This window comes from Salvelinus alpinus, chromosome 2 (assembly GCF_045679555.1).
Source record: "Salvelinus alpinus chromosome 2, SLU_Salpinus.1, whole genome shotgun sequence".
Taxonomy (NCBI): Eukaryota; Metazoa; Chordata; class Actinopteri; order Salmoniformes; family Salmonidae; genus Salvelinus; species Salvelinus alpinus.
Window position 1 is genome coordinate 11,072,543 of NC_092087.1, and position 19,907 is coordinate 11,092,449.

The window sequence follows — 19,907 nt, forward strand, 5'->3', positions numbered from 1 at the left end:
GACAATAGATCTACCCAGACACAGAGACAACAGCTGATAGACAATAGATCTACCCAGACACAGAGACAACAGCTGATAGACAATAGATCTACCCAGACACAGAGACAACAGCTGATAGACAATAGATCTACCCAGACACAGAGACAACAGCTGATAGACAATAGATCTACCCAGACACAGAGACAACAGCTGATAGACAATAGATCTACCCAGACACAGAGACAACATCTGAACGACAATTGAACAGGGATGAGCTTGCTTTACGCATGTTGGCATCATGCAGGCCTATGCAACATCATGCAGGCCTAAAAAACACATCTGTCATCACTATTATGTTGACTGATTAAATTCCAGTTAATCATTTTGGATTGAAACATATAGGCAGCCTATCCAGCCCAATTTTTTAAATAAACCAAATCTGATCACATTCACATTCTCTCCTGACACACAAATGGACTATACATACAGAACATTATCAATGAGTTATCCTGACCAGATGGACAGCGCACACAGACTGTATGCATCTGCTCTTATTAGTAGCCTACAGTTGATAAGATTTAAAAATGGTCTCGTTTTCATTCCATACAGCATGTCTGATTTCGAATGTTTAGGTGTAGCCTAGGCTGCTGCAACATTTACAGTTGAAGTCAGGCGTTTACATACACTGAGATTGGAGTCATTAAAACTCGTTTTTCAACCACTCCACAAATGTTTTGTTAACAAACTATAGTTTTGGCAAGTCGGTTAGGACATCTACATTGTGCATGACACAAGTAATTTTTCCAACAATTGTTTACAGATTATTTAATTTATAATTCACTGTATCACAATTCCAGTGGGTCAGAACTTTACATACACTACGTTGACTGTGCCTTTAACCTCTCTTGGGTAGGGGGCAGTATTTTGCATTTTGGATGAATGAGTTGCACAATGTAAACTGCCTGTTACTCAGGCCCAGAAGCTAGGATATGCATTTGCATGGTAGTATTGGACACTCTAATGTTTCCAGAACTGTTCGAATAATGTCTGTGAGTATAACAGAACTGATATTGCAGGTGAAAACCTGGGGGAAATCCATCCAGGAAGTAGGATATTTTTGATGTGGGTCCTTTTCAATTGAATGCTATACAGTATGTATTGGGATAGGACCCAGATTGCAGTTCCTATGGCTTCCACTAGATGTCAACAGTCTTTAGACATTGTTTCAGGCTTGTATTCTGAAAAATGAGGAAGAATGAGACCATTTTCTAAGTGTACTGTAGAATGAACCAGAGCTGTTTTGTGCGCGTTACCGATTCTGCGCCGTTCGTTGTTTTTCCTTTCTATTGAAGATGCTATTGTCCGGTTGAAATATTATCAATTATTTAGACAATAGACAACCTGAGGATTAATTATAAACATTGTTTGACATGTTTCGACGAACTGTACCTGTACTATTAGGATGTATTCGTCTGCATGTTGTGACCGCCTTTGAGCCAGTGGATTACTGAACAAAACGCGCCAACAAAACAGAGTATTTGGGACATAAAGAGGGACTTTATCGAACAAAACAAACATTTATTGTGTTGCTGGGACTCTTGTGAGTGCAACCATATGAAGATAATCAAAGGTAAGTGATTCATTTTATTGCTATTTCTGACTTTTGTAATTCCTTGACTTGGTCGTAAAATGTTTGTATGCTTTTGTAAGCGGGGCGCTGTCCTCAGATAATCGCATATGCTTTCGCCGTAAAGCCTTTTTGAAATCTGACACAGCGGCTGGATTAACAAGAAGTTAATCTTTAAGGCGATGTATAACACTTGTATTTTTATGAATGTTTAATTTGACTTTCTGTACTTTGAATTTGGTGCTCTGCAATTTCACCAGATGTTGGCGTCTCACCTGCCCATAAGACGTTTTAAACGGCTTGGAAAATTCCAGAAAATTATGTCATGGCTTTAGAAGCTTCTGATAGGCTAATTGACATAATTTGAGTCAATTGAAGGTGTACCTGTGGATGTATTTCAAGGCCTACCTTCAAACTCAGTGCCTCTTTGCTTGACATCATGGGAAAATGAAAAGAAATCAGCCAAGACCTCAGAAAAAAAAATTGTAGACCTCCACAAGTCTGGTTCATCCTTGGGAGCAATTTTTCCAAACGCCTGAAGGCACCACGTTCATCTGTACAAACAATAGTACGCAAGTATAAACACAGCTGTCATACCGCGCAGCCGTCATACCGCTCAGGAAGGAGACGCTTTCTGTCTCCTTTAGATGAAGGAAAATTTGCGGGCAGAACTGAAAAAGCGTGTGCGAGCAAGGAGGCCTACAAACCTGAAATAACTAATTCTCTACTATTATTCTGACATTTCACATTCTTAAAAAAAAGTGGTGATCCTAACGGACATAAAACAGGGAATATTTACTAGGATTAAATGTCAGGTATTGTGAAAAACTGAGTTTAAATGTATTTGGCTAAGGTGTATGTAAACTTCCGACTTCAACTGTACATTTGATTGATTGAGAGCATGGGTGATGATGAAGGCTGGGTAAGTGGAGATGGCCAGGGCCTCCCTAGTAGTCGTCCCATGTCAGTCATAACTGACAATAGTAGCTGTCTGGTATGTTCTATGCATTACATCATAGTGGTCATCTGGTATGTTCTATTCATTACATCATAGTGGTCATCTGGTATGTTCTATTCATTACATCATAGTGGTCATCTGGTATGTTCTATTCATTACATCATAGTGGTCATCTGGTATGCTCTATTCATTACAGGATAGTGGTCATCTGGTATGTTCTATTCATTACATCATAGTGGTCATCTGGTATGTTCTATTCATTACATCATAGTGGTCATCTGGTATGTTCTATTCATTATAGCATAGTGGTCATCTGGTATATTCTATTCATTACATCATAGTGGTCATCTGGTATGTTCTATTCATTACATCATAGTGGTCATCTGGTATGTTCTATTCATTACATCATAGTGGTCATCTGGTATGTTCTATTCATTACATCATAGTGGTCATCTGGTATGTTCTATTCATTACATCATAGTGGTCATCTGGTATGTTCTATTCATTACATCATAGTGGTCATCTGGTATGTTCTATTCATTACATCATAGTGGTCATCTGGTATGTTCTATTCATTACAGCATAGTGGTCATCTGGTATGTTCTATTCATTACATCATAGTGGTCATCTGGTATGTTCTATTCATTACATCATAGTGGTCATCTGGTATGTTCTATTCATTACATCATAGTGGTCATCTGGTATGTTCTATTCATTACATCATAGTGGTCATCTGGTATGTTCTATTCATTACATCATAGTGGTCATCGGGTATGTTCTATTCATTACATCATAGTGGTCATCGGGTATGTTCTATTCATTACATCATAGTGGTCATCTGGTATGTTCTATTCATTACATCATAGTGGTCATCTGGTATGTTCTATTCATTACATCATAGTGGTCATCTGGTATGTTCTATTCATTACATCATAGTGGTCATCTGGTATGTTCTATTCATTACATCATAGTGGTCATCTGGTATGTTCTATTCATTACATCATAGTGGTCATCTGGTATGTTCTATTCATTACGTCATAGTGGTCATCTGGTATGTTCTATTCATTACATCATAGTGGTCATCTGGTATGTTCTATTCATTACATCATAGTGGTCATCTGGTATGTTCTATTCATTACATCATAGTGGTCATCTGGTATGTTCTATTCATTACATCATAGTGGTCATCTGGTATGTTCTATTCATTACATCATAGTGATCATCTGGTATGTTCTATTCATTACATCATAGTGGTCATCTGGTATGTTCTATTCATTACATCATAGTGGTCATCTGGTATGCTCTATTCATTACAGGATAGTGGTCATCTGGTATGTTCTATTCATTACATCATAGTGGTCATCTGGTATGTTCTATTCATTACATCATAGTGGTCATCTGGTATGTTCTATTCATTACATCATAGTGGTCATCTGGTATGTTCTATTCATTACATCATAGTGGTCATCTGGTATGTTCTATTCATTACATCATAGTGGTCATCTGGTATGTTCTATTCATTACATCATAGTGGTCATCTGGTATGTTCTATTCATTACATCATAGTGGTCACCTGGTATGTTCTATTCATTACATCATAGTGGTCATGCCATGTGTAAAGAGACATTACAGCATAGTGGTCATGCCATGTGTAAAGAGACATTACAGCATAGTGGTCATGCCATGTGTAAAGAGACATTACAGCATAGTGGTCATGCCATGTGTAAAGAGACATTACAGCATAGTGGTCATGCCATGTGTAAAGAGACATTACAGCATAGTGGTCATGCCATGTGTAAAGAGACATTGCAGCATAGTGGTCATGCCATGTGTAAAGAGACATTACAGCATAGTGGTCATGCCATGTGTAAAGAGACATTGCAGCATACTGGTCATGCCATGTGTAAAGAGCTTTTCATATTGCATGCCGACCTTCCATCAAACAATGGTATTGTGCTACTGGTTAAAGAGCCTTACACCAGTGTGTGTGTGTGCGTGTGTGTACAACACTCATCAGGTTTGTCCACTCCCTTCCTACTCAGCCACTCATCAGGTTTGTACACTCCCTTCCTACTCAGCCACTCATCAGGTTTGTACACTCCCTTCCTACTCAGCCACTCATCAGGTTTGTACACTCCCTTCCTACTCAGCCACTCATCAGGTTTGTCCACTCCCTTCCTACTCAGCTACTCATCAGGTTTGTACACTCCCTTCCTACTCAGCCACTCATCACTCCCAACAACTGTTTCCAGCCTAAAGCAATACAAGTATACAAGTAACAGATGACATACAGAACCATGGTGGCGAGACTTCACTTGGGAATAGTAAAATTGAAAACAATGTATTCCCTCTCCTCTCCAGTCAGTACTGTCAACCTTTTCATACCAGACGTCTGGTTATGGATCTCTCTCCCCAGGGGACTCCTCACCTGATGCCTACTGCAGGGGGGTTTCAATAAAAAACCATGTTCTGAATAACTGGAGAGGAGGGAAAGGAGAGAACGAGAGGAGGGATGGAGGGAGGAGGGAGAGGAGGGAGAGGAGAAGGGATGGAGGGAGAGGAGAAGGGATGGAGGGAGAGGAGTGGAGAGGAGGAGGGACGGAGGGAGAGGAGGAGGGATGGAGGGAGAGTAGTGGAGAGGAGAGGAGGAGGGACGGAGGGAGAGAAGAGGCGAGAGGAGGAGGGAGGTAGGGAGAGGAGGGAGGTAGGGAGAGGAAATGAGGAGGGGTAGAGGAGAGGGCAGGTAGAGAGAGGAGAGGAGGAGGGCGGTAGGGAGAGGAGAAGGCAGGTAGGGAGAGAAGAGGAGGAGGGCGATAGGAAGAGGAGAGGGCAGGTAGAGAGAGGAGAGGAGGAGGGCGGTAGGGAGAGGAGAAGGCAGGTAGGGAGAGAAGAGGAGGAGGGAGGTAGGGAGAGAAGGCAGGTAGGGAGAGAAGAGGAGGAGGGGTAGAGGAGAGGGCAGGTAGAGAGAGGAGAGGAGGAGGGCGGTAGGGAGAGGAGAAGGCAGGTAGGGAGAGAAGAGGAGGAGGGCGGTAGGAAGAGGAGAGGGCAGGTAGAGAGAGGAGAGGAGGAGGGCGGTAGGGAGAGGAGAAGGCAGGTAGGGAGAGAAGAGGAGGAGGGAGGTAGGGAGAGAAGGCAGGTAGGGAGAGAAGAGGAGGAGGGAGGTGGGGAGAGGAAGGGAGGACGGAGGTGGGGAGAGGAGAGGAGGAAGGAGGTAGGGAAGGTGTTGTAAAAAAAAGAGGGAGGACGATAGTTTAAACTAAGATGCTTCCTAACGAGTTCCCAGGTTGTCGGAAACCCCTTCCAGTGTGTGTGTCTGAGTTTGTATGTGTGTGTGGGAAACACACTGAGGACCTCATTAACTGCCACAGGCAGCATAGACCAACATAGACCTGGTATCCCGGCCTCTCCCTCTTTCCCCCTTCCTCTTTCCGCCCCCCCTCCTTTCCCCCTTCCTCCTCTCTTCCTCTTTCTTCTCTTATCCAAATGAAGGACTTGAGCATTACACTCCAGTTAGGGGAAATAGAATGCATGCTAATGACTTTTTGTGTGTGTGTATGTGTGCATATGTGTGTGTGTGTGTATGTATATGTATGTGTGGTCGGAAACGGTGGGGGAGCTGTTGTAAAAAAAAAAATTGATTGCATAGTCTTATTTTCAACGACTTTTCAATTACATTTTGCTACATTTTGCTTTGACTTCACGTGAGAACTCCAACATGCTTAGTGATCTTCAGTGTGAGATACCTCCAACATGCTTAGTGATCTTCAATGTGAGATACCTCCAACATGCTTAGTGGTCTTCAACGTGAGATACCTCCAACATGCTTAGTGATTTTCAATGTGAGATACCTCCAACATGCTTAGTGGTCTTCAATGTGAGAACTCCAACAAGCTAAGTGATCTTCAATGTGAGATACCTCCAACATGCTTAGTGATCTTCAATGTGAGATACCTCCAACATGCTTAGTGATCTTCAATGTGAGATACCTCCAACATGCTTAGTGATTTTCAATGTGAGATACCTCCAACATGCTTAGTGTTCTTCAATGTGAGATACCTCCAACATGCTTAGTGGTCTTCAATGTGAGATACCTCCAACATGCTTAGTGATCTTCAATGTGAGAACTCCAACAAGCTTAGTGATCTTCAACGTGAGAACTCCAACATGCTTAGTGATTTTCAATGTGAGATACCTCCAACATGCTTAGTGATCTTCAACGTGAGATACCTCCAACATGCTTAGTGATTTTCAATGTGAGATACCTCCAACATGCTTAGTGATCTTCAATGTGAGATACCTCCAACATGCTTAGTGATTTTCAATGTGAGATACCTCCAACATGCTTAGTGTTCTTCAATGTGAGATACCTCCAACATGCTTAGTGGTCTTCAATGTGAGATACCTCCAACATGCTTAGTGATCTTCAATGTGAGAACTCCAACATGCCTAGTGATTTTCAATGTGAGATACCTCCAACATGCTTAGTGATCTTCAATGTGAGAACTCCAACATGCTTAGTGATCTTCAACGTGAGATACCTCCAACATGCTTAGTGATCTTCAATGTGAGATACCTCCAACATGCTTAGTGGGCTTCAACGTGAGAACTCCAACAAGCTTAGTGATCTTCAACGTGAGAACTCCAACATGCTTAGTGATCTTCAACGTGAGATACCTCCAACATGCTTAGTGATCTTCAACGTGAGATACCTCCAACATGCTTAGTGATCTTCAATGTGAGAACTCCAACATGCTTAGTGATCTTCAACGTGAGATACCTCCAACATGCTTAGTGATCTTCAACGTGAGATACCTCCAACATGCTTAGTGATCTTCAATGTGAGATACCTCCAACATGCTTAGTGATCTTCAATGTGAGAACTCCAACATGCTTAGTGATCTTCAATGTGAGAACTCCAACATGCTTAGTGATCTTCAATGTGAGATACCTCCAACATGCTTAGTGATCTTCAACGTGAGAACTCCAACATGCTTAGTGATCTTCAACGTGAGAACTCCAACATGCTTAGTGATCTTCAATGTGAGATACCTCCAACATGCTTAGTGATCTTCAATGTGAGATACCTCCAACATGCTTAGTGATCTTCAATGTGAGATACCTCCAACATGCTTAGTGATCTTCAATGTGAGATACCTCCAACATGCTTAGTGATCTTCAACGTGAGAACTCCAACATGCTTAGTGATCTTCAACGTGAGATACCTCCAACATGCTTAGTGATCTTCAATGTGAAAACTCCAACATGCTTAGTGATCTTTAATGTGAGATACCTCCAACATGCTTAGTGATCTTCAATGTGAGATACCTCCAACATGCTTAGGGGTCTTCAATGTGAGATAACTCCAACATGGTTAGTGATCTTCAATGTGAGAACTCCAACAAGCTTAGTGATCTTCAACGTGAGAACTCCAACATGCTTAGTGATCTTCAATGTGAAAACTCCAACATGCTTAGTGATCTTTAATGTGAGATACCTCCAACATGCTTAGTGATCTTCAATGTGAGATACCTCCAACATGCTTAGGGGTCTTCAATGTGAGATAACTCCAACATGGTTAGTGATCTTCAATGTGAGAACTCCAACAAGCTTAGTGATCTTCAACGTGAGAACTCCAACATGCTTAGTGGTCTCATTTGTATTCCATCCTATATACATTTAGCAGATGCTCTTATCCAGAGCGATTTACAGCTAGTGCATTCATCTTAGGTGGGACAGCCACATATAACAAGCATAGAAAGTACATTTCCCCTCAATAACGTAGTTGTCAGTAGTCAGAGCTAGAAGGGGAGGTGGGGGGTCTAGTACATAAGCTGGTGTAGGTAAGCACCAGGGTCTTGTAGTGGATGCCTGGTTAAACTGGAAGCCAGTGTGTGGAAGAGCAGGGTGACATGAGAGAGCTTGGCAAGGTCGAAAACCAGGCGGGCTGCTGCGTTCTGGATAAGTTGCAGGGGTTTGATGGCACAAGCGGGGAGCCCAGCCAAACAGACGTGAGAGGACAAGTGCCTGGATTAGGACCTGCGCCACTTCCTGTGTGGTAGGGTCGTACTCTACATAGGTTGAGCATGAACCTGCAGCAGTGAGTCACTGCTTTGATATGAACGACAGGGTGTTGTCCAGGGTCACGCCAAGGTTCTTTGCACTCTGGGAGGGCAACACAATGGAGATGTCAACCGTGATGTAGAGGTCTTTGAGCAGGCAGGCCTCCCCCAGGAGGAAGAACTGCTCTGTCTTGTTGAGGTTGAGCTTGAGGTGGTGGGCCGACATCAAAGTTGAGATATCTGCCAGGCACACAGAGATGCGTGTTGCCATCTGGGTGTCAGAAGGGGTGAAGGAGAAAAATAGTTGAGTGTCATCCGCATAGCAATGATAGGAGAGACCATGTGGGGATATGACGGAGCCAAGTCACTTGGTGTATGAGAGAAGAGGAGAGGGCCTAGAACTGAGCCCTGGGGGACACCAGTAGTGAGAGTACGTGGGTAACGAGGAGAGAGTCAGCTTTGGCAGTGCATAGATCCTCCGTGACACAGAGAAGAGCAGTCTCGGTTGAGTGACCCAGTGTTGAAGCCTGACTGGTTAGGGTCAAGAAGAACATTCTGAGAGAGATAACGAGAGAGTTGATCAGAGACAGCACGCACACATGTTTTGTAAAGAAAAAGAAAGAAGGGATACAGGTCTATAGTTTTTGACGTCAGATGAGTCGAGTGTTGGTTTCTTGAGGGGAGCAACTGGAGCCATTTTGAAGTCAGAGGGGACGCAGATGTATGCTAGATGTATGCTAGATGTAAGCTACTGTAGATGTATGCTAGATGTATGCTACTGTAGATGTATGCTACTGTAGATGTACGCTAGATGTATGCTACTGTAGATGTATGCTAGATGTACACTAGATGTATGCTACTGTAGATGTATGCTAGATGTACGCTAGATGTATGCTACTGTAGATGTGTGCTAGATGTATGATAGATGTATGCTACTGTAGATGTATGCTACTGTAGCTGTATGCTAGATGTATGCTAGATGTATGCTACTGTAGATGTACACTAGATGTATGCTACTGTAGATGGATGCTAGATGTATGCTACTGTAGATGTATGCTAGATGTACACTAGATGTATGCTAGATGTACACTAGATGTATGCTACTGTAGATGTATGCTAGATGTACACTAGATGTATGCTACTGTAGATGTATGCTAGATGTACACTAGATGTATGCTACTGTAGATGTATACTAGATGTATGCTAGATGTATGCTACTGTAGATGTATGCTAGATGTACACTAGATGTATGCTACTTTAGATGTATGCTACTGTAGATGTACACTAGATGTATGCTACTGTAGATGTATAATAGATGTATGCTAGATGTATGCTAGATGTACACGAGATGTATGCTAGATGTACGCTAGATGTATGCTACTGTAGATGTATGCTAGATGTACGATAAATGTACGATAGATGTATGCTACTGTAGATGTACGATAGATGTACGCTACTGTAGATGTACGATAGATGTACGCTAGATGTATGCTAGTCTTCCCCAGAGCGACTTAGAGTTTGTGCATTTATCTTAAGGTAGCAAGGTATGACAACCACATCTTATTGCTTCATTATGAAGTTTCATAAGGTTTTATGAATGCTTATAAGGCAATATAAAACTTTATAAGAAGTTTTTATTACTATCAAGTTTATTTTCTCTCTCTCTCTCTCTCTCTTTCTTTTCTTATTTATCTGTTTTTCCCTCTGTTTTTGAAATGACAACCTTCCCCCTACAATTAAAATCTCCCTGCGCTGTGGCCCTATAACACATTTAATTGCTTGTGCCAACTTGATGATTAGTGTTTAACATTTTGTGTGAAAGAGAAAAAAACATTTTTCTAATGTCTGGGGGATCGTTAGTGGCATTTCCTGTGGTTAACGTGTGAGAGTTGGGTCGCTGTGATTCATTACACAGTGGTTACTAACCCCACTGTGGGTTAGTCATTTTTACAGCATCTACACGACTTCTTACAAGTGGCTAATCAACCAGTGTATTTGTATCAATGCACTGAAAATCAAATCAAATGGTATTTGTCATATGCGCCGAATACAACAAGTGTAGATTTTACCGTGCAATGCTTATTTACGAGCTCTTTCCCAACAATGCAATTAAAAAATTATAAAATGTACAAAGAGATAAAAATAAAATAGTAACACGATAAAATAACCAACAACCAACTCTAGTCAGGTAGACCATTAACATTAGGACACAACCAAGGAGCTGATTGCATTGCAAGACTAAGTTACTGTACATAAAGGGAACAATTTAACCAAAAGGAATATTTGCTCAGTTAAAACTGTAGCGACTGCAATCCCACAAATTTAGGAAAACTAAAATTATTTCCCATTGACCTCCATTTTTTTTGCTACACAGAAATAACAAAACATTCAGAAAAGCAGCTGTGTTGTTCAATGTACATGTAACCAGCTGAAAAATCCCGACCTACGACCTACAATGTTCCCACGTAGGGCAGTCCCAGTCGTCATTAGATAGAACATCGCGCGGCCCTGCCTGCCTGTGGAGAAAACAACCTGTGGTTACCTAGGTTACCGCTGGCTCACAGCAAAAAAACGTTACCTTTTTCAAACGCAATTTTCTCATTTGTTTTAGTCAATTACAAAACTACGAAAGTATAACATGTCTAAAGATGACTTTTCAATATTGCCTTCTCCCGAGCCTTTACACTACTTAGAAAGACATCATATTGTTAGGCTTCCCCCCTTTTCCTGACGGTGCTAGCGGACGCCTGTGTGAGTGACTGAGAATGCCGAGAGTGTGCAAAGCGGTCATCAAGGCAAAGGGTGGCTAACTTTGAAGAATCTAAAATCTATATATTTTTTGCGTTACTACATGATTCCATATGTGTTATTTCATAGTTTTGATATCTTCAATATTATTCTACAATGTAGAAAATAGTAAAAATAAAGAAAAACCCTGGAATGAGTATGTGCATCCAAACATTTGACTGGTACTGTACGTGTAGCATACTTGGACACTGGGTCCCAATTATCTGTAAGGTGCCTCAGTCGAGCAGTGAATTTCAAACAGATTCAACCACAAAGACGAGGGAGGCACCTACGGAAACTGCACTTTTTTAAATGTTGATCTAACCATCATGGTTCTCTTTTATTAATTATTAATTGAGAGCATTCTGTCCTACTTCTTGACCTGCTGGTTTGGGAATATCAAGGTTGCACAGAAAAATAGGTTGGGCAAGATGGTCAGGACTTGTGGAGAAATCATGGGGCAGCAACAGCAAGACCTGTCATCTCTCTACCTGGGCAGAGACCTGGGCAGAGACATCAGCTGATGTAAGAAGGGCTTTATAAATAAAGTTGATTGGAACTTGATTGATGATACAGCCACCGCTATGCTTGGAAATATGGAGAGTGGTACTCAGTAATGTGTTGTATTGGATTTGCCCCAAACGTAACACTTCAAGACAAAAAGCTAATTACTTTGCCACATTTTTTGCAGTGTTACTTTAGTGCCTTGTTGCAAACAGGAAGCATGTTTTGGAATATTTTTATTCTTTACAGGCTTCTTTCTTTTCACTCTGTCAATTAAGTTTGTTTTGTGCAGTAACTACAATGTTGTTGATCCATCCTGTCCTATCACAGCCATTAAACTCTAACTGTTTTAAAGTCACCATTGGCCTCATAGTGAACTCCCTGAGCCATTTCTTTCCTCTCCGGCAACTGAGTTAGGAAGGACGCCTGTATCTTTGTAGTGACTGGATGTATTGATACACAATCTAAACTCTAATTAATAACTTCACCATGCTCAAAGGATTTTTTTTTATATACAGATTCATATTCAGAAAACATTCATGTCCTCAGAGTGGCAATTCATCTTGTAGCAGTCATAAAACATATCACATATAAAAAATAAATAGGCAGGTTAAAACTTCTTATGGCTGAAGTCCTGGTAACGGGACCGATATGACAACAGCCAGTCGAAGTGCAGGGCGCCAAATTCAAAAAACAGAAATCTCATAATTAAAATTCCTCAGACATTCATGTGTCTTATATCATTTTAAAGGTAATCTTGTTGTTAATCCCACCAAAGTGTCCGATTTCAAATAGGCTTTTCAGCGAAAGCACTACAAACAATTGTTAGGTCACCACAAAACCACAATAAGCATAGCCATTTTTTCCAGCTATAGATAGCTTTACAAAAACCAGAATAGAGATAAAATTAATCACTAACCTTCGATTATTTTCATCAGATGACACTCATAGGACTTCATGTTACACAATACATGCGTGTTTTGTTTGAATCTGAGATTGAATCTGAGATTACATTGAGGCGACTAGATTCACTAGTTGCAAAAACATCAAGTGACTTTGCATAGCCCATCGTTTCAACAGAAATACCCATCATAAATATAGATGATAATACAAGTTATACACATTGAATTATAGATATACCTCTCCTTAATGCAACCGCTGTGTCCGATTTCAAATAGGCTTTTCAGCGAAAGCACTACAAACAATTGTTAGGTCACCACAAAACCACAATAAGCATAGCCATTTTTTCCAGCTATAGATAGCTTTACAAAAACCAGAATAGAGATAAAATTAATCACTAACCTTCGATTATTTTCATCAGATGACACTCATAGGACTTCATGTTACACAATACATGCGTGTTTTGTTTGAATCTGAGATTGAATCTGAGATTACATTGAGGCGACTAGATTCACTAGTTGCAAAAACATCAAGTGACTTTGCATAGCCCATCGTTTCAACAGAAATACCCATCATAAATATAGATGATAATACAAGTTATACACATTGAATTATAGATATACCTCTCCTTAATGCAACCGCTGTGTCAGATTTCAAAAAAACTCTACGGAAAAAGAAATGCACGCTATAATCTGAGACGGCGCTCAAAAGTAACATACCACAGCTGCAAAGATGGCGTCACCATAAACAAGAAAATACATGATAAATATTCCCTTACCTTTGATGATCTACATCAGAAAGCACACCAGGAATCCCAGGTCCACAATAAATGTTTGTTTAGTTCGAAAAAATCTGTTATTTATGTCCAATTGTTAGCGCGTTTGGTAAACATGTCCAAACGCTAATTCTGGTCAGCTTTATATCGGACAAAAACATCAAAATGTGATATTACCGGTCGAGAAACATTTCAAACTAAGTACTGAATCAATCATTAGGATGTTTTTAACATATAGCTTCAATAAAGTTCCAACGGGAGTATTCGTTCTTGTCTGCGTGAGCAATGGAACGTAGGTGACTTCCATGAAAAAAAAGCATGATCAGAAAATGGCTGTTTGATGGACACCTGACTGATTCTGCTATCATTCTCTCCCACAACATCATAGAAGTCTCATTGTAATTTCTATTGATGGTTGACATCTAGTGGAACCCCTAGGCAGTGCAACATCATTCATAACTCAAGTGGATTTCTTAAGGGACTCTGGTGAATACATACAGGCTCAGATTTCTGACTTCCTGTTTTGATTTCAACTCAGGATTTTGCCTGCCAATATGAGTTCTGTTAATCCCACAGACATAATTCAAACAGTTTTAGAAACTTTAGAGTGTTTTCTATCCAATACTAATAATAATATGCAAATATTAGGAACTATGACTGAGGAGCAGGCCGTTTGATATGGGCACCTTTCATCCAAGCTACTCAATACTGCCCCTTCAGCCATAAGAAGTTATGTACAATGACATACTGCACGTGCTAAGTACAATTAGTCCAACATGTTAAGTTGCAGAGTTGCATTCGTAATAAAAGAGTACTTGGCCATATTTTTTTTAACCTTAGGTAGTCTGTACCTGCGTCCAGAGGGAAGGAGCTGGAATTCAGGGTGGAATGGATGGGAAGAGTCAACCGCTATTTGATTCTCCTTCTGGAAGGCTCTGCCCAGGTAGAGAGAGATGGAGGGCTCTGCCCAGGTAGAGAGATGGAGGGCTCTGCCCAGGTAGAGAGATGGAGGGCTCTGCCCAGGTAGAGAGATGGAGGGCTCTGCCCAGGTAGAGAGATGGAGGGCTCTGCCCAGGTAGAGAGATGGAGGGCTCTGCCCAGGTAGAGAGATGGAGTGCTCTGCCCAGGTAGAGAGATGGAGGGCTCTGCCCAGGTAGAGAGATGGAGGGCTCTGCCCAGGTAGAGAGATGGAGGGCTCTGCCCAGGTAGAGAGATGGAGGGCTCTGCCCAGGTAGAGAGATGGAGGGCTCTGCCCAGGTAGAGAGATGGAGGGCTCTGTCCAGGTAGAGAGATGGAGGGCTCTGCCCAGGTAGAGAGATGGAGGGCTCTGCCCAGGTAGAGAGATGGAGGGCTCTGCCCAGGTAGAGAGATGGAGGGCTCTGCCCAGGTAGAGAGATGGAGGGCTCTGTCCAGGTAGAGAGATGGAGGGCTCTGTCCAGGTAGAGAGATGGAGGGCTCTGCCCAGGTAGAGAGATGGAGGGCTCTGCCCAGGTAGAGAGATGGAGGGCTCTGCCCAGGTAGAGAGATGGAGGGCTCTGCCCAGGTAGAGAGATGGAGGGCTCTGCCCAGGTAGAGAGATGGAGGGCTCTGCCCAGGTAGAGAGATGACAGGTCTTGCTGTTGCTGCCCCATGATTTCTCCACAAGTCCTGACCATCTTTCCCAACCTATTTTTTTGTGCAACCTTGATATTCCCAAACCAGCAGGTCAAGAAGTAGGACAGAATGCTCTCAATTAATAATTAATAAAAGAGAACCATGATGGTTAGATCAACATTAAAAAAAGTGCAGTTTCCGTAGGTGCCTCCCTCGTCTTTGTGGTTGAATCTGTGTTTGAAATTCACTGCTCGACTGAGGCACCTTACAGATAATTGGGACCCAGTGTCCAAGTAGGCTACACGTACAGTACCAGTCAAAAGCTGTCAGGCTGGCTAACAGCCTGCTGCCTGGCCTGCACCCTATCTCATTGTGGAGCCAGGGGAGTTAGAGCCCTGTCTATGTTCGTAGATAAGATGAGAGCACCCCTCCAGCTAGGATGGAGTCTGTCACTCCTCAACAGGCCAGGCTTGGTCCTGTTTGTGGGTGAGTCCCAGAAAGAGGGCCAATTATCTACAAATTCTATATTTTGGGAGGGGCAGAAAACAGTTTTCAACCAGCGATTGAGTTGTGAGACTCTGCTGTAGAGCTCGTCACTCCCCCTAACTGGGTGGGGGCCAGAGACAATTATTCGATGCCGACACGTCTTTCTAGCTGATTTACACACTGAAGCTCTGTTGCGCTTGGTGACCTCTGACTGTTTTATCCTAACATCGTTGGTGCCGACGTGGATAACAATATCCCTATACTCTCTACACTCGCCAGTTTTAGCTTAAGCCAGCACCATCTTCAGATTAGCCTTAACGTCGGTAGCCCTGCCCCCTGGTAAACAGTGTATGATCGCTGGATGATTCGTTTTAAGTCTAATACTGCGGGTAATAGAGTCGCCAATGACTAGGGTTTTCAATTTGTCAGAGCTAATGGTGCGAGGCTTTGGCGTCTCAGAACCCGTAACGGGAGAGGTAGAGACCAGAGCAGGCTCGGCCTCTGACTCCGACTCGCTGCTTAATGGGGAGAACCGGTTGAAAGTTTCTGTCGGCTGAATGAGCGACACCGGTTGAGCATTCCTACAGCATTTCCTTCCAGAAGCCATGAGAAAGTTGTCCGGCAGCGGGGACTGTGCGAGGGGATTTGTACTACTATCTGTACTTGGCACAGACGCTGTTTCATTCTTTCCTAAACTTAAATTACCCTTGCCTAACGATTGCGTCTGAAGCTGGGCTTGCACCACAGCTATCCTTGCCGTAAGGAGATCGTTCTCCTGTATATTATGAGTACAGCGACTGCAATTAGAAGGCATCATATTAATGTTACTACTTAGCTTCGGTTGGTGGAGGTCCTGACGAACCACGTCCAGATATAGCGTCCGGAGTGAAAAAGTTGAATGAAAAAAGTTGGGAAACGAGGGAAAACTAAAAATATAAACGGTAATTAAAAAGTAAAAACCGTAAAGTTGGCAGGTAGCAAAGTAAGGTTAGCAACAAAACGCACAGCAGCACGTAAACAAGTCTACAAGTTGTGACTGTAAATTACGTGCTAATCATGTTATGGGTATCCTTGTAATTGTTAAGGACTGGGGAGTTTTTCAAATATATAAATGTAATGAAGCTTAGCACAGGCAAAATCCTAGAGGAAAACCTGGTTCAATCTGCTTTCCACCAGACACTGGGAGATTAATTCACCTTTCAGCAGGTCAATAACGAAAAACACAAGGCCAAATCTACACTTTGTTGCTTACCAAGAAGACAGTAAATGTTCCTTAGTGGCCGAGTTACAGTTTTGACTTAAATCTACTTGAAAATCTATGGCAAGACCTGAAAATGGTTGTCTAGCAATGATCAACAACACATTTGAATGAGCTTTTCTAAATTTTAAAAATAATATTGGGCAAATGTTGCACAATCCAGGTGTGGAAAGCTCTTAGAGACTTACCCAGAATGACTCACAGCTGTAATCACTGCCAAAGGTGCTTCTACAAAGCATTGACTCAGGGGTGTGTCACGCCCTGATCTGTTTTACCTGTCCCTGTGATTGTCTCCACCCCCTCCAGGTGTCGCTTATTTTCCCCAGTGTATTTATCCCTGTGTTTCCTGTCTCTCTGTGCCAGTTCGTCTTGTATGTTTAGTCAAGTCAACCAGCGTGTTTTCCCCCATAATCTTTTTCTATTCTCTTTTGCTAGTCTTCCCGGTTTTGACCACTGCCTGACTCTGGACTACTTTCCCACCTGCCTGATCATCCTGCCTGCCCTGACCTTGAATCTGCCTGCCCTTCAGTACCCATCGGACTCTGAACTGGTTTCGACCTTTTGCCTGTACACGACCATTCTCTTGCCTACCTATTTTTTGTATTAATAACATTGTAAGACTCCAACCATCTGCCTCCTGTGTCTGCATCTGGGTCTCGCCTTGATAGGGTGTGAATACTTATGTAAATGAGATATTTCTGTATTTAATTTTCAATAAATTAGCAAACATTTCTAAAAACATGTTTTCACTTTGTCATTATGGGGTATTGTGTGTAGATGGGTGAGATTTTTTCAAATTAAATCCATTTAGAATTCAGGCTGTAACAAAATGTGGAGTAAGTCTAGCGGTATGAATACTTTATGAAGGTATAATGAACAACACCACCGCTTTTTGACATTGTTTTGTTATTTCAGTATAACAAAAAATTGACAACGAAGTTGGCTCTTTACAATGGGGGTACATGCGAAAGAAGGTTCGTTTTCCTCAATTTGTGGATATGGTCATCAGGATTCACTTATTATTACATGAATATCAACTCGTACTATTGTAATGACTCTAGAGTCTGTGGGTGATTGTGTCGTCGTCATGGCGCCATGGCATGGAGCGCCAGTCTACCCAATGTTAGTAGGTATGTCTCCCCCTAGACCAGGCCCTGTTCCTGGGCCTGAGTGGGTCTGTGGTTCCTGGGGATAATGAGTGTCTGGCTGTAGGAGAGGTGCTGGTGCCCTGGGGGAGGTTCACACTTTTCAGAGGGGTGTGAAGGCCTTAGCCATCCCTTAGCTAACTCAACCACCTCATTAGCTACATAGAGAGAGGGCCAGCTCCACAGTCTAAGCACTGGGAGGGCCAACTCCATGGAGACTGTTAGAGGAACTCAACCACAGTCCACTGTTAGCATGGTCTACCAGCTCTCACAGTCTCACATATGAATTACACGTTCATCCATTATTCTCAAACGTCAAATTTCGAAGCTGTTCCAAACGTCAAATTTCAAAGTGTTTAAGGTTAAATCAAATCACATGTTTATCAGATGTTATTGCGGGTCTAGTGAAATCTTCATCTTTCCCTCGATCCTGTCTCCCAGTACCTGCCACTGAAAATCCCCACCATCCCCACAGCATGATGCTGCCACCACCATGCTTCACCGTAGGGATGCTGTCGGGTTTCCTCCAGATGTGACGCTTGGCGTTCAGTCCAAAGAGTTCAATATTGGTTTCATCAGACCAGATAATCTTGTTTCTCATTGTCTGAGAGTTCTTTAGTCGCCTTTAGGGAAACTCCAAGCGGTTTGTCATGTGCCTTTTACTGAGGAATGGGTTGCGTTCGGCCACTCTACCATAAAGGCCTAAGTGGTGGAGTGCTGCAGAGATAGTTGTCATTCTGGAAGTTCCTCCATCTCCACAGAGGAACTCTGGAGCTCTTTCAGAGTGAACATTGGGTTCTTGGTCAACTCCCTAAGAAAGGCCCTTCTCCCCCGATTGCTCAGTTTGGCCAGGAGGCCAGCACTAAGAAGAGTCTTGATGGTTCCAAACTTCTTCCATTTAAGAATGATGGAGGCCACTGTGTTCTTGGGGACCTTCAATGCTGCAGAATTTTTTTGGTACCCGTCCCCAGATCTGTGCCTCGACACACTCCTGTCTCGGAACTCTACGCACAATTCCTTTGACCTCGTGACATTGTTTTTGCTCTGACATGCACAGTCAACTGTGGGACCTCATATAGACAGGTGTGTGCCTTTCCAAATCATGTACAATCAATTGAATTTACCACAGGTGGACTAAAATGAAGTTGTACGAACATTTCAAGGATGATCAATGGAAACAAGATGCACCTGAGATCAATTTTGAGTCTCATAACAAAGGGTCTGAATACTTAAAGACCTGTTTTCTCTTTGTCAGTATAGAACAAGGTTATAAAGTAACAAAATGTGGAAAAATGTAATACTTTCTGAATACACAGTAGGTATTCCTCTTGTCCAGATGGGATATGGCAGTGGGCAGTGTGCAGTGGGCAGTGTGCAGTGGGCAGTGGGCAGTGTGATGGCGATCTATTGGGGAGGTATGCAAATTGGAGTGGGTCTAGGGTGACAGGTAGGGTGGAGGTGATATGATCCTTAACTAGTTTCTCAAAGCATTTCATGATGACAGAAGTGAGTGCTACGAGGCGATAGTCATTTAGTTCAGTTACATTGGCTTTCTTATGTACAGGAACAATGGTGGCCATCTTGAAGCATATGGGGACATCAGACTGGGATAGGGAGAGATTGAATATACCCGTAAACACTCCAGCCAGCTGGTCTGCACATGCTCTGAGGACAAGGCTAGGAATGCTGTCTGGGCTGCCAGCCTTGCGAGGGTTAACACACTTAAATGTCTTACTCACGTCGGCATTAACCAATTAAGGTTAGGATTAAGTTTAGGCATTAACTCCAAATTCTTAAGGTCCGGCATTAACTCAGAATGGTTAAGGTCCGGCATTA